The sequence below is a fragment of the Acomys minous genome (genome assembly GCF_964271855.1).
Source record: "Acomys minous genome assembly, chromosome: 3".
NCBI classification, from domain to species: Eukaryota; Metazoa; Chordata; class Mammalia; order Rodentia; family Muridae; genus Acomys; species Acomys minous.
This window is the reverse complement of record NC_140485.1, coordinates 29,051,904-29,062,879: the sequence shown is the minus strand read 5'-3', so window position 1 is coordinate 29,062,879 and position 10,976 is coordinate 29,051,904. Positions and strand designations below refer to the sequence as shown.

The 10,976-nt window shown below is 45.8% G+C and overlaps 1 long non-coding RNA gene across 1 annotated transcript; it reads left to right on the top strand.

Moving 5' to 3' along the window:
- Nucleotides 1-968: 968 nt before the first annotated feature.
- LOC311595171 lies at nucleotides 969-10,448 on the top strand. Its single transcript, XR_014778343.1, has 3 exons — nucleotides 969-1,165; nucleotides 1,242-1,368; nucleotides 10,254-10,448. It is a non-coding gene; the product is annotated as an uncharacterized lncRNA (long non-coding RNA).
- The last annotated feature ends 528 nt before the right edge of the window (nucleotides 10,449-10,976 follow it).

Below are 10,976 nucleotides of genomic sequence, written 5' to 3'. Positions count from 1 at the left end.
AGGAACCCAAAGGAAGCAGCACCCCCAGGAGAGCAACGTAAGAATTGGGTGTTGGTGAGAAGACTGAAAAGAAAAGGATTCAGCTGGTTGAGATGGCTCAAAGGTTAAGAGCACTGACTGCTCTTTCAAAGGTCCTGAGTTCAAATCCCCGCAACCACAGGGTGGCTTGCAACCTTCTATAATGAAATATGGTGCCCTCTTCTGGCGTGCAGGCATACATGCAGGCTGAACACTGTATACAAATAAATAGAAAAAAAGAAAGAAAGAAAAAGAGAAAAGGGCCAGGTTGTCATCAAAGTTAGCCGCTCCTAAAGCATCTTGCCTTTTTTCATGCCCACTCTCCCTTCTTAGAAATTCAAGCCCAGAGGCAGGCGGATCACTGTGAGTTCAAGACCAGTCTGGTCTACAAAGTGAGTCCAGGACAGCCAAGGATACACAGAGAAACTCTTGTCTCGAAAAACTAAAATTTTAAAAAGAAAGAAAAAAAAATTCAAGCCCCCTTTCCCTGCCGCCCCCTCCCACAAAGCCTTTCCCCTTTAGGTCTAGCCAGGGTCAACAGTAAAACCTTTCCTAAAATCAGATCTGCTCACTTCTGCTCCTGGCTGGGTCTGAAATCTAAGCACCTGCACTGATTACTTACGTAGCCGACTCCAACAATCTCTAGTTACTTTTTCACCAGAGTTCTTTCAGCCTTGTCATACGGCTGCTGTAATCCCAGCACTGGGGAGCTTGGTATTGGAGAGTGACAGATTCAAGGTTGGCTGAGCCGCAGCGTGAGACCCCTGTTTTTGTTGTTGTTTGCTTGGTTTTTTGTTTGTTTGTTTGTTTTCTGTTTATTCTGAGATGGTTTCTCTGTGTAGTCCTGGCCGTCCAGGAACTCAGTCTTGTAGACCAGACTGGCCTTGAATTTAGATTCCCAAGTGCTGGGATTAAAGGCATGCACCACCACCGATGAATAAGACCTTGTTTTTAATTTTGGATTTCTTTATTGCCTTTTAAATATACACATGTTTTGTCTGAGTGTATATTTGTATACCATGTGCTTGCCTGGTGTCCTGAGAAACCAGAAGAGGGAGTTAGAGCCCTTGGAACTGGAGTTACAGATTGTTGTGAGCTGCCATGTGGGAGCTGGGAATCAAAGCCAAGTCCTCTGCAAGAGCAACAGGTAGGTGCTCTTTTTTTTATTATTTTATTTGTTTATTTTATGTATATGAATGCACTATCTGCATGTACTCCTGCAGGCCAGAAGAGGGCACCAGATCTCATTATAGATGGATGTGAGCCACCATGAGGTTGCCAGGAATTGAACTTAGGACCTTTGGAGGAACAGGCAGTGCTCTTAACCTCAGAACCATCTTTCCAGTTCAGGTAGGTGCTTTTTTTTTTTTTTTTTAAATGTTTCCTATATGTATTTATTTTATTGTATACGTGTGTTGCTTGTATGTGTGTATCCACATGCATGCCTGGAGGCCAAAGAATCAAAAAGAAGGTATCAAGAGGGTATTGGCTATCCAGGAACTGGAGTTACAGACAGCTGTGAGCTACTGTGCAGGTGCTAGAAGCCAAACCCCTGTCCTTTGCAAGAGCAAGAAGTGCTCTTAACTGATGAGCCATCTCGTCAGCCCAAGTCCCTGTTTTGACAAAATAAAAAGCCTTATGCATTAAAATGGACTGGTGGCTGGGCGGTGGCACATACCTTTAATTCCAGCACTTGGGAGGCAGAGGCAGGCAGATCTTTGTGAGTTCGAGGCCAGCCTGGTCTACAGAGTGAGTTTCAGGACAGCCAGAGCTACAGAGAAACCCTGTCTCGAAAAACCAACAATAAAATAAAATAAAATAGACTGGGTGGACTGACTTCCCTATTAGCGCGGGTCCTTGTCCTTTGCCTCATAATGCTCAGCAGTCAGTGCTGCTGTGCATATATTTATACTTAGTAAATCATTGTTTGAGGCCATCCTAGGACAGCTGATGTTCATTCAGCGGCTTAAAACTAAAGTAAGTCAGGGCTGGAGAGATGGCTCAGAGCAGTTAAAGGTACTGATTGCTCTTCCAGAGGACCCAGGTTCAAATCCCAGCACCACAGTACCACATGGAAATCCAAGATCTAACACTCTCACATAGACATACATGTAGAAAAAAACACCAAAGCACATAAAATAAAGGTAAATAAGTTAAAAAAAGAAAAACTTTAGCAGGCATCATAATTTACTGGGAAGACCTGTTATAACACATTGGTGAATCTGGGCATGGTAATAGACACACCACAAACACACACACACACGCACGCGCGCGCACACACACACACACCATGCCCCCATTTATTAGCTACCACCCCAAAAACAGTAATAAAAGCTGAGTCTGCAATACTAGTCAGCAAGTTTGCATTTCTTTTCTTTTTTTTTTTTTTTTTTTGGTTTTTCGAGACCGGGTTTCTCTGTGTAGCCTTGGCTGTCCTGGACTCACTTTGTAGACCAGGCTGGCCTCGAACTCACAGTGATCCTCCTGCCTCTGCCTCCCGAGTGCTGGGACTAAAGACGTGCGCCACCACGCCCGGCTAAGTTTGCATTACTAACAAGTTTTTCAGGGAGCTCTAATGGTCCAGACTGGCTTCAACTCTGTATAATCCTTCATGGAGTCTGTAGTCCTCGGTCACATCTGTAAACTAAAGGCGGTTAAGCCAGCCTTTAACGTTCAGACAGTACTAGACCTAGTAAGAATTTGTGGAGGTAGGGAAGGACTTGGCACACAGCTGTAGAGCGAAAGGAGGAAACTATAGCTCAGAAGGAAGTAATGGATCCAGGTGAACATCACCAGCTAGCTGTATCCCAATGTGTTTGATTTGAGCCCTGACAAGGGCTAAAGTAGCTCAGGCTGCCCTTGAAGTCTGTGTAACCAAGGATGACCTTGCACTTACAGATCCTCCAGCTTCGCGGTCCTGCCTCCCCCATGCCTTCCCCCACCCCAGAGTTGGGAGCTACCACACCCAACCTTTACTGACAAATCTTAGCATCACTAAAGGTGAGACAGTTACACACAATTTCCCTCTTGATGTGATGACTTAGAAGTACAAAATATCGGCCAGGCGTGGTGGTGCACGCCTTTAATCACAGCACTCAGGAGGCAGAGGCAGATGTGAGTTCGAGGCCAGGCTGGTCGACAAATCGAGTCCAGGACAGCCATGGCTATACAGAGAAAACCCTGTCTCAAAACCTCCCCCCCATCCCCCCACCCCCACCCCCGCCAAAAAAAAAAGAAGTACAAAATATCTAAGAATTCCTTTTTTGTTTGGTTGCTTTTGTGGTTTTTGTTTTGTTTTTTTGAGATAGGCTTTCTCTGTGTAGCCCTGGCTGTCCTGGAACTCATTCTGTAGGTCAGGATGGTCTTAAACTCACAGAGATCTGCTTACCTCTGCCTCCTGAGAGCTGGGGCTAAAGGGATGTGCCACCACATCTTGTCTAAGAAATCAGAATACCGTCAAACATTAGGACCTAGCAGTACCAGATAATAGCAATACAGGAACATAGTATGCAATGACTCAAGAATACAATTAGCTAAATCCAATTGTGGATAACTACGCCACTGGCCGGTTTATTTTATTAACTGCATGTCTAGGAGAGAAGGGAAAATCTTTTGTAGATTTAAAATTACTTGCGAAGCTATCTTAAGATAAATATGTAGTCCTTATTTGTCTGATTTTTTTTTTTCTGAGACAGGATTTCTCTGTGTAGTCCTGGCTATCCTGAACTCACTTTGTAGACCAGGATGACCTCGAACTCACAGAGATCTCCCTTCCTCTGCCTCCTGGGGCTAGTATTAAAGGCATGCACCACCGAACTTGGCTTTATTTGTCTGCTTTTATTGTCACTGCTTCATAAAGAAAGGCATCCCAAGCTCTTTTGGGACTTACTCTGTAGTTGAGGCTAGCCCCAAACTCTTGGAAATCCCTTTGCCTCAGACTCCAGAGTGCTGGGCTTATACCTCGAGCCACTAAATCCACTGGAGGTTTCTGTTTGTTTAAAGATTTATTATTGTTTTAATGATATATCTGTGTGCCTATCTCTTGAGAGGATGTGCATGCCAGGGTCGCTGTCACAGCTGAGTTACAGGTGGCTGTGCAGCTGCCTGATGTGGGCGCTTCTGCGGAAGGAGCAGCAAGTGCTCTTAACCCCCAGTAGCCCAGGCTGGCCTCCCGCTGGCCTCTGCATTACTGTGTAACAGAGAGTGACCTTTAAATCCTGATCCTTTTTTTTGCCTCTCCTTCCTGAATGCTGAGATTACAGGCATGTGTGTCATCATATCCAGTTTAAGTTAACCCAGGGCTAGGCAGGCGGTCTGCCCGCAGTTACATTCCCAGCACTCCCCTTACATTTTATTTCATTTTATTTGAAACAGGGTCTCCTTGTGTTGTCTACATTAGCCTTTAACTTGTGATGCTGTCTCAATATTACAGCAGGTGAGATTACAAGTATGGGCATGGTGGAGTGTGTGTGTGTGTGTGTGTGTGTGTGTGTGTGTGTGTGTGTGTGTGTGTCAATCTCCTTATACTTCAGTCTGGCCTAGAACTCAGTATATAGTCAAAGATGATCTTGGATCTTGACCTTTTTGTTTTGTTTTGGGTTTTTTGTTTGTTTGGTTGGTTTGGTTTGGTTTGTTTGTTTTTCCTTTTTATTTTATTTTATTTTTTTTAGATTTTTCAAGACAGGGTTTCTCTATGTAACAGCCTTGCCTATCCTGGACTCCCTTTTGTAGACCAGGCTGGTCTTGAATTCACAGCAATCCTCCTGCCTCTGCTTCCCGAGTGCTGGGATTAAAGGTGTGCACCACCACGCCTGGCAATTTGTTTGTTTTTCAAGACAGGGTTTCTCTGTGTAGTCCTGGAACACTCTGTAGACCAGGCTGGCCTTGAACTCAGAGAGATCTCCTGCCTCTGCTTCTGGAGTGCTGGGATCGAAGGCATGCGCAGCCCAAAATGTGTATCCCAGGCTGGCCTCCACCTCCTGGCCTTCTTGCCTCTGCTTCTTCAGCAAAAGAAGTGTGCTACCACTGCCAAGCCTGCTCAGGTCTTGAAATTGTACATCCTCCTGCCCAGTTGCTCTCTGACCCCCACTCCCACCTCATAGCTGGGATTATAGGCCTGAGCTGCCAAGCCTAGCAATACATAATATTAACAAGGCATGCTTTTTAAAATTAATAACTAATATCGACCACCAACTTTACACAGATATATTAATTTTCTCCCCATATATTCTTTTTCTGTTCTGAGATACTACCAAGCATGCCATATTATATTTAGTTTTTATGACTATAACTAACAATTTTTTTTGTTTGTTATCTTTTGTTTTGTTTTTTGAGACAGGGTTTCTCTGTGTACCCTTGAGTGTCCTAGACTTGCTTTGTCGATGAGGCTGGCCTCAAACTCACAGCGATCCGCCTGTGTCTGCCTCCCAAGTGCTGGGATTAAAGGTATGCACCACCACTGCCCGGCGTTACAATTTATTTTTTTTTAAAGACTTATTTATTTGTATATGTAAGCACTCTATTTGCTCATATGACCACATGACAGAAGAAAGCATCAGACAGAAGAGGGCATCAGATCTCATTACAGATGGTTGTGAGCCACCATGTGGTTGCTGGGAATTGAACTCAGGACCTCTGGAAGAGCAGGCAGTGCTCTTAACCTCTGAGCCATCTCTCCAGCACAACTAACAATTTCTTAAGCATTTTGGGAGTTGGGATTGCTGAGGACTGAACCCAGGGACTAGAGTCTGCTAAGTATGTCCTTTCTCACTGAGCCGTATCCCCAGCTGAACTTTCTAGGTGTTTTATGGTTCTTGATGGCTTTGGCATTTATAGTAGTATTGGTAGGGTATATTGTAGAATGTTTCTCAATTAGCTTTTATGAGGTCCAAAGAACCCTGGGACAAATCTCACTGAGCAGCTGCTGCTCCTCTCAGCATTTCTCACCCCACCCGCTACCTCTGCCTCTCCAGCCCAGCCGCTGGCCTTCCCTCCCACAGCTCCTTAAAGCTATATAATCCAGCCATTTTGGCCATGTGCTCTCTTAGCTGCTGGCTGGCTCTCTCTTGGCCTTTTTGCCCTCTTGGCTCTCTTCTCTCTCTCTTCTCTCTCAATCTCCCACTCTCTCTTCTCATGGCCTGATTAAGTCTGGACCCTTCCAGATGCTTGTGGTCGACCACTCCTTCATAGCTAGAATAAGGCCCTCCCCTCATGTCGTCATTTTCATACAGGGTTGTTCTGATGCTTCTTTCAGGATTAGACTTAGGCTATACGTTTGTTTTGGTTTTTGAGTCTTTTTTTTTTTTTTTTGGCTGCCCCAGACTTGCTTTGTAGAACTCACAGTGGTGGTCCACCTGCCTCTGCTGGGATTAAAGGCGAGCACCACCACGACTGCCCAAGCTTGAGTCAAGGTTTTACTTTGTTGCTCAGGCTGTTGCCCAGGCAGATATTGAAACCCGGGGTTCCGGGGAGTCACCTTCCTAGCCCCAAGGGTAGCTGGGAGTACATGCAGAGATCAATTGGGTTATAGGGCTTTCGCTTGTTTTGACTTTTGTGTGTGGGTATTTTGTCTGTCTGTCTGTCTGCCTGTCCGTCCACTATGTGCGTGTAGCATCTGCAGAGGCCAGAAGAATCCCCTGGGCCTGGAGTTGCAAATGATGGCAGCCACCAAGTGTGGGCTGGGAGTCCACACCCAGTGCCCAGGAAGAGCAGTCAGCTTTAGCCACTGAGCCATCTCTCCAGACCCTGGGTTGGATTTTTTGATTTTTCGAAACAGGTTTTCTCTTTTTGTTTGTTTGTTTGTTTTGGAGACAAGGTTTCTCTGTGTAACCATGACTGTCCTGGACTCCCTTTGTAAACCAGGCAGGCCTCAAACTCACAGGGATCTGCCTGCCTCTGTCACCTTTGATCCCAGCTTTGTTTGGGTTTTTTGAAACAGGGTCTCTGTCACCTTGGCAGCCTTGAACTTTCCATCTAGACCAGGCTAGCCCTGGCCATGTGGCAATCTTCCTGCCTCTACCTTTCCAGTGCTAGGATTACGGATATTTAACACCCAAGTCCAGCCTCCTTTGTTTGTGTCAGTTACTTTCTATTGCTGTGATAATACACCATAACCAAAGCAACTTATAGAAGAAAGTGTTTTCTTGGGCTTACAGTTCCAAAGGGTTAGAGTCCATGGCCAGGGAGCAAAGGCGAGGAAGCAGGAAGAGTTGAGTGCCCATGTTGAAAAACTGGACACAGTGGTGAAAACACTTTTAAGCCTATTTCTGGGAAAGCAGAGACAAGCATATCCCTGGGGCTTGCTAGCTAACAAATCTAATCTACTGGCTCACTTAGATACCCTGTCTCGGGGAAAACAAACAAAAAAGGAGGCAGAACTGGCGCTGGTATGTGCTCTTAATCCCAGCACTCCAGAGGTAGAAAGAGGTAGATCTCAGAGTCTGAGGCTAGCCTGGTCTACATCATCAGTTCCAGATGTCTCAGAAGGGGGTTGAGAGAAGAAACAACATCTAAGGTTGACCTACTTACATAGGTGTACACATGTAAACACAGGAACATGTACACACACACACACACACACACACACACACACACACCTCAAAATAAGTGAACACATGAATAAAAAAAAGTAAATAAATTAGAGAAAAAACACCTACCAGGCCACAATTAAAGAGACGGCAGCAAGATGGCTCTGTGGGTAAATGTGCTTGGCATGCCAGTCTGGAAAAAACACTAATTCCACAAAGTTGTGCTGTGATGGCCACATACAGGCTGTGACATGTGAGCCTCCCTACAAGCTCTATGTTGTACATAGGTACACACTACTGTTTTTTTAAAAAGGACTAATAAGACACATATACGCATTTATTTTTATTTTATTTTTTAAAGATTTATTTATTTATTTATTATGTATACAGTATTCTCCCTGCATGTGTGCCAGCAGGCCAGAAAAGGGCACCAGATCTCACTATAGATGGTTGTGAGTCACCATGTGGTTGCTGGGAATTGAACTCAGGACCTTTGGAAGAGCAGGCAGTGCTCTTAAGGGCTGAGCCATCTCTCCAGCCCCACACATACACATTTAAACATGCAATTCTTCCCCTCAAGATTTCCCCTCCTCAGCCGAAATTGTTTTCAAAACACTTTTATTTCATATGTGTGTGTGTGTGTGTGTGTGTGTGTGTGTGTGTGTGTGTGTTTGCCAGCCTATACATGCAACAGATGCACGCTTGTGCCCAGAGGCAAGAAGAAGATATTGGGTCTCCAGTGGGTTATGGGCTGCCAAGTGGGTACTGGGAACTAACCTGGGGCCTCTGCAAGTACTCTTGTTTGTTTGTTTGTTTGTTTGTTTTTGGTTTTTGGAGACAGAATCTCTTTATGTAGCCTGTTTTTGTTTGTTTTCTTTTTTCTTCTTTTTTGAAAATCCTTTTTCTTTTTGTTTATTTACTATTTTTTTTGTTTACTTATTTTTAAGATAGTTATTTTTCTACATAACGGCAGACCATGTGTACTGGTGCGGTGTAAGACAAAAATGGTAGCTGGAGAGACAGCCGTGGGTGCTGGGAACCGAACTCTTATTTTTGGTTGTGAGCCTAGCCTTTAAATGGCTGAGCCATCTCTCCAGCCCTCTCCAAGTGCTCTTAAGCACGAATCATCTCTTTTTTTTTTTCTTTCCACTTTTAGACCCATCCTCCCTTTCAGAAAACCCAAACTTACCTTTTCTCTTCTTAAATCTGATTTGGGGAAAAATCTGATCATTTGAGGCTTTCCAGTGAGTCTAAGGGAAAGTGTAGTCTCTTCTGGGAATATAACTTTCTGCTTCCTTTTCTGTGGGGCGAGGAGTGGCATGATCTCCTGTTTAGCACTTGGTAGGCATAGCAACAGTTTCCAGCACCCTTGGAATTTAACTATAGGCATTATTTCCTCTACTAAATTCCCAAAGCAAACAATGTTTGCCTATAAAGCATAAGGACCATATTCCGTGGTCTTTCTCACTCCTTCAGTGGGACAAGACAACACTAACGGGACAGCGATTTGGAAAGAACATGTCCTTGGGTACAGGTCAGGGAGGTCGTCATGCTCCTAGCTCACCTTGGTTCCTCTCCCCTGTGGGGAGAGAGGCCTCAAATCTGAAGACGCTGAAGTAGCTGTTTCCTGGGACCTTGGGAATTGGCATCAGGTGTCCTGCTACTGTGGGCAGTGGTGTGTACATGAGTGTTGCCTGCACGTATGTATGTGCATCACGTGTATGCCTGGGGCCTGAGGAGGTCATAAGAGGATGCCAGATCCCCTGGAATTAGAGTAATAGATGGTTGTGAGCCATCATGTGGGATCTAGGAGTCAGACTAGAGGTCTTCTGGGAAAACAACAAGTGGACCTAAACACTGAGCTGTTTTCCTAGTCCTAAGTTGTACCATTTAACAGAGTAAGGAGATGCTATGGTCCAACTCTGACCTATGAGGCTGTCACTAGCACTTCCTTTCCCACTACCCCTTTGCCCACGCAATAAGCCTGTTCCTCCCCTGAGACAGATAGAGCCGGCCCTGGTTCTGTCCTGAGGACAGGAACTCCAAGGACAGCTGCTTCCCTGTTAGGTCAAATACATTTCCTACTAATTTGATTAGTTTCCTACCAAGCAATGCATTTACAGAAGGAAGGGAACGTTTGCAGGCATGCACTTGCACAGGCAGCCATCCTCCTCCACTCACACACACAGACACACACAAGAACACACTTTCTCCCCATCCACCCACAAAGCGTCAGTCACATTTAGAATTTGCACAAACGCACACCCTCCCTCAGACATCACAATGCACACCCTCTCACCCACCTACGCATCTCTTCCGCAAAAATCACACCTGCTCAGATACCCCTAGGAGCACATTTCTGTGCTACTCAGGAACTAACCACCCTTGTATATGAGATTAAAAGGCACTTCGACCAGGATCCCACAGGTTTCTGCTGGCTTTGGCCCTGTCAGTAGAAATACTGAGCCAGGGAAGATACTGGAGTGAAATTACGGAGAGCCATGGAGCAGGACTTCTTGTTCTTCAGGGAACGCGTGCTCACTCAGCTCCCCGGCAGGATGGTAATGCGTCTCAGGCTTGCCGGGAGGATGAGACATTTGTATAAATGGAGAATAAAGTCACATCCATGCATGACTTGCCTAAGGAGCCAGTTTGACTGATAACAAAGTGTCAACCCTTGGGTGAGAAGAGACTTCCCTATCATCCCAGGAATGAAGAAAAGGAAGCAGGAATCTGGCCTCTAGATTCAACATCCTCCAGGAAGTCTCTCCAAGGTCAGTTGAAATGCAGTTGTCCCCCTTGCTGGAGACCTGAATGCCCCAATGGACAATGTAGGTGACAGCAGCTCAGCCATTCTGGCTTTCATTCCTGACTGTCTTACACCCCACATTCCAAAGCTCTGGGGGAAAGCCGGCTTGTGTGGCTTTTGGTTTTCTCTTCTGTCTTCCTTCAGGAAAAGGTCCTGGAGCCATCCAAGAGTTCCCAAGAAAATTGGCAGAAACCTCAGCAGGAAGTCAACCCCCCCCCCCCCCATCCAACTGTGGAGGAGACTTCCCAAACGTCTTCCTGTACTGCCGCCTGGGGGCGCCCCCAGCTGGGTCTGAGCCTGCCGCCAGCACTGCTGTTATCATTAAGATAATTAATAAACAAGCACCGATGGGGCCAAGTGGAGGAAGAGGGAGGCTCCTGCTGCTGCTCAGAGAGAGAGTAATCCCTTGAAAGATCCAGTGTGAGTGCCTTATGGGACGCCTCACTGGCTAGCTCCTTCTCCTCACCCAGGATCTCTGGAAAGGGTCTTGTGGGTCAGCCTCCAGGGGGCGAACAGAGGTGACGACGATGAGTATAGGACTTGGCAGGTGTTGAGTTGGAACCAGCCCTGCTTCTTTCTGACAGGATGTCTGTGGGCAGGGCCACCTCCAGTGACTACTGGTT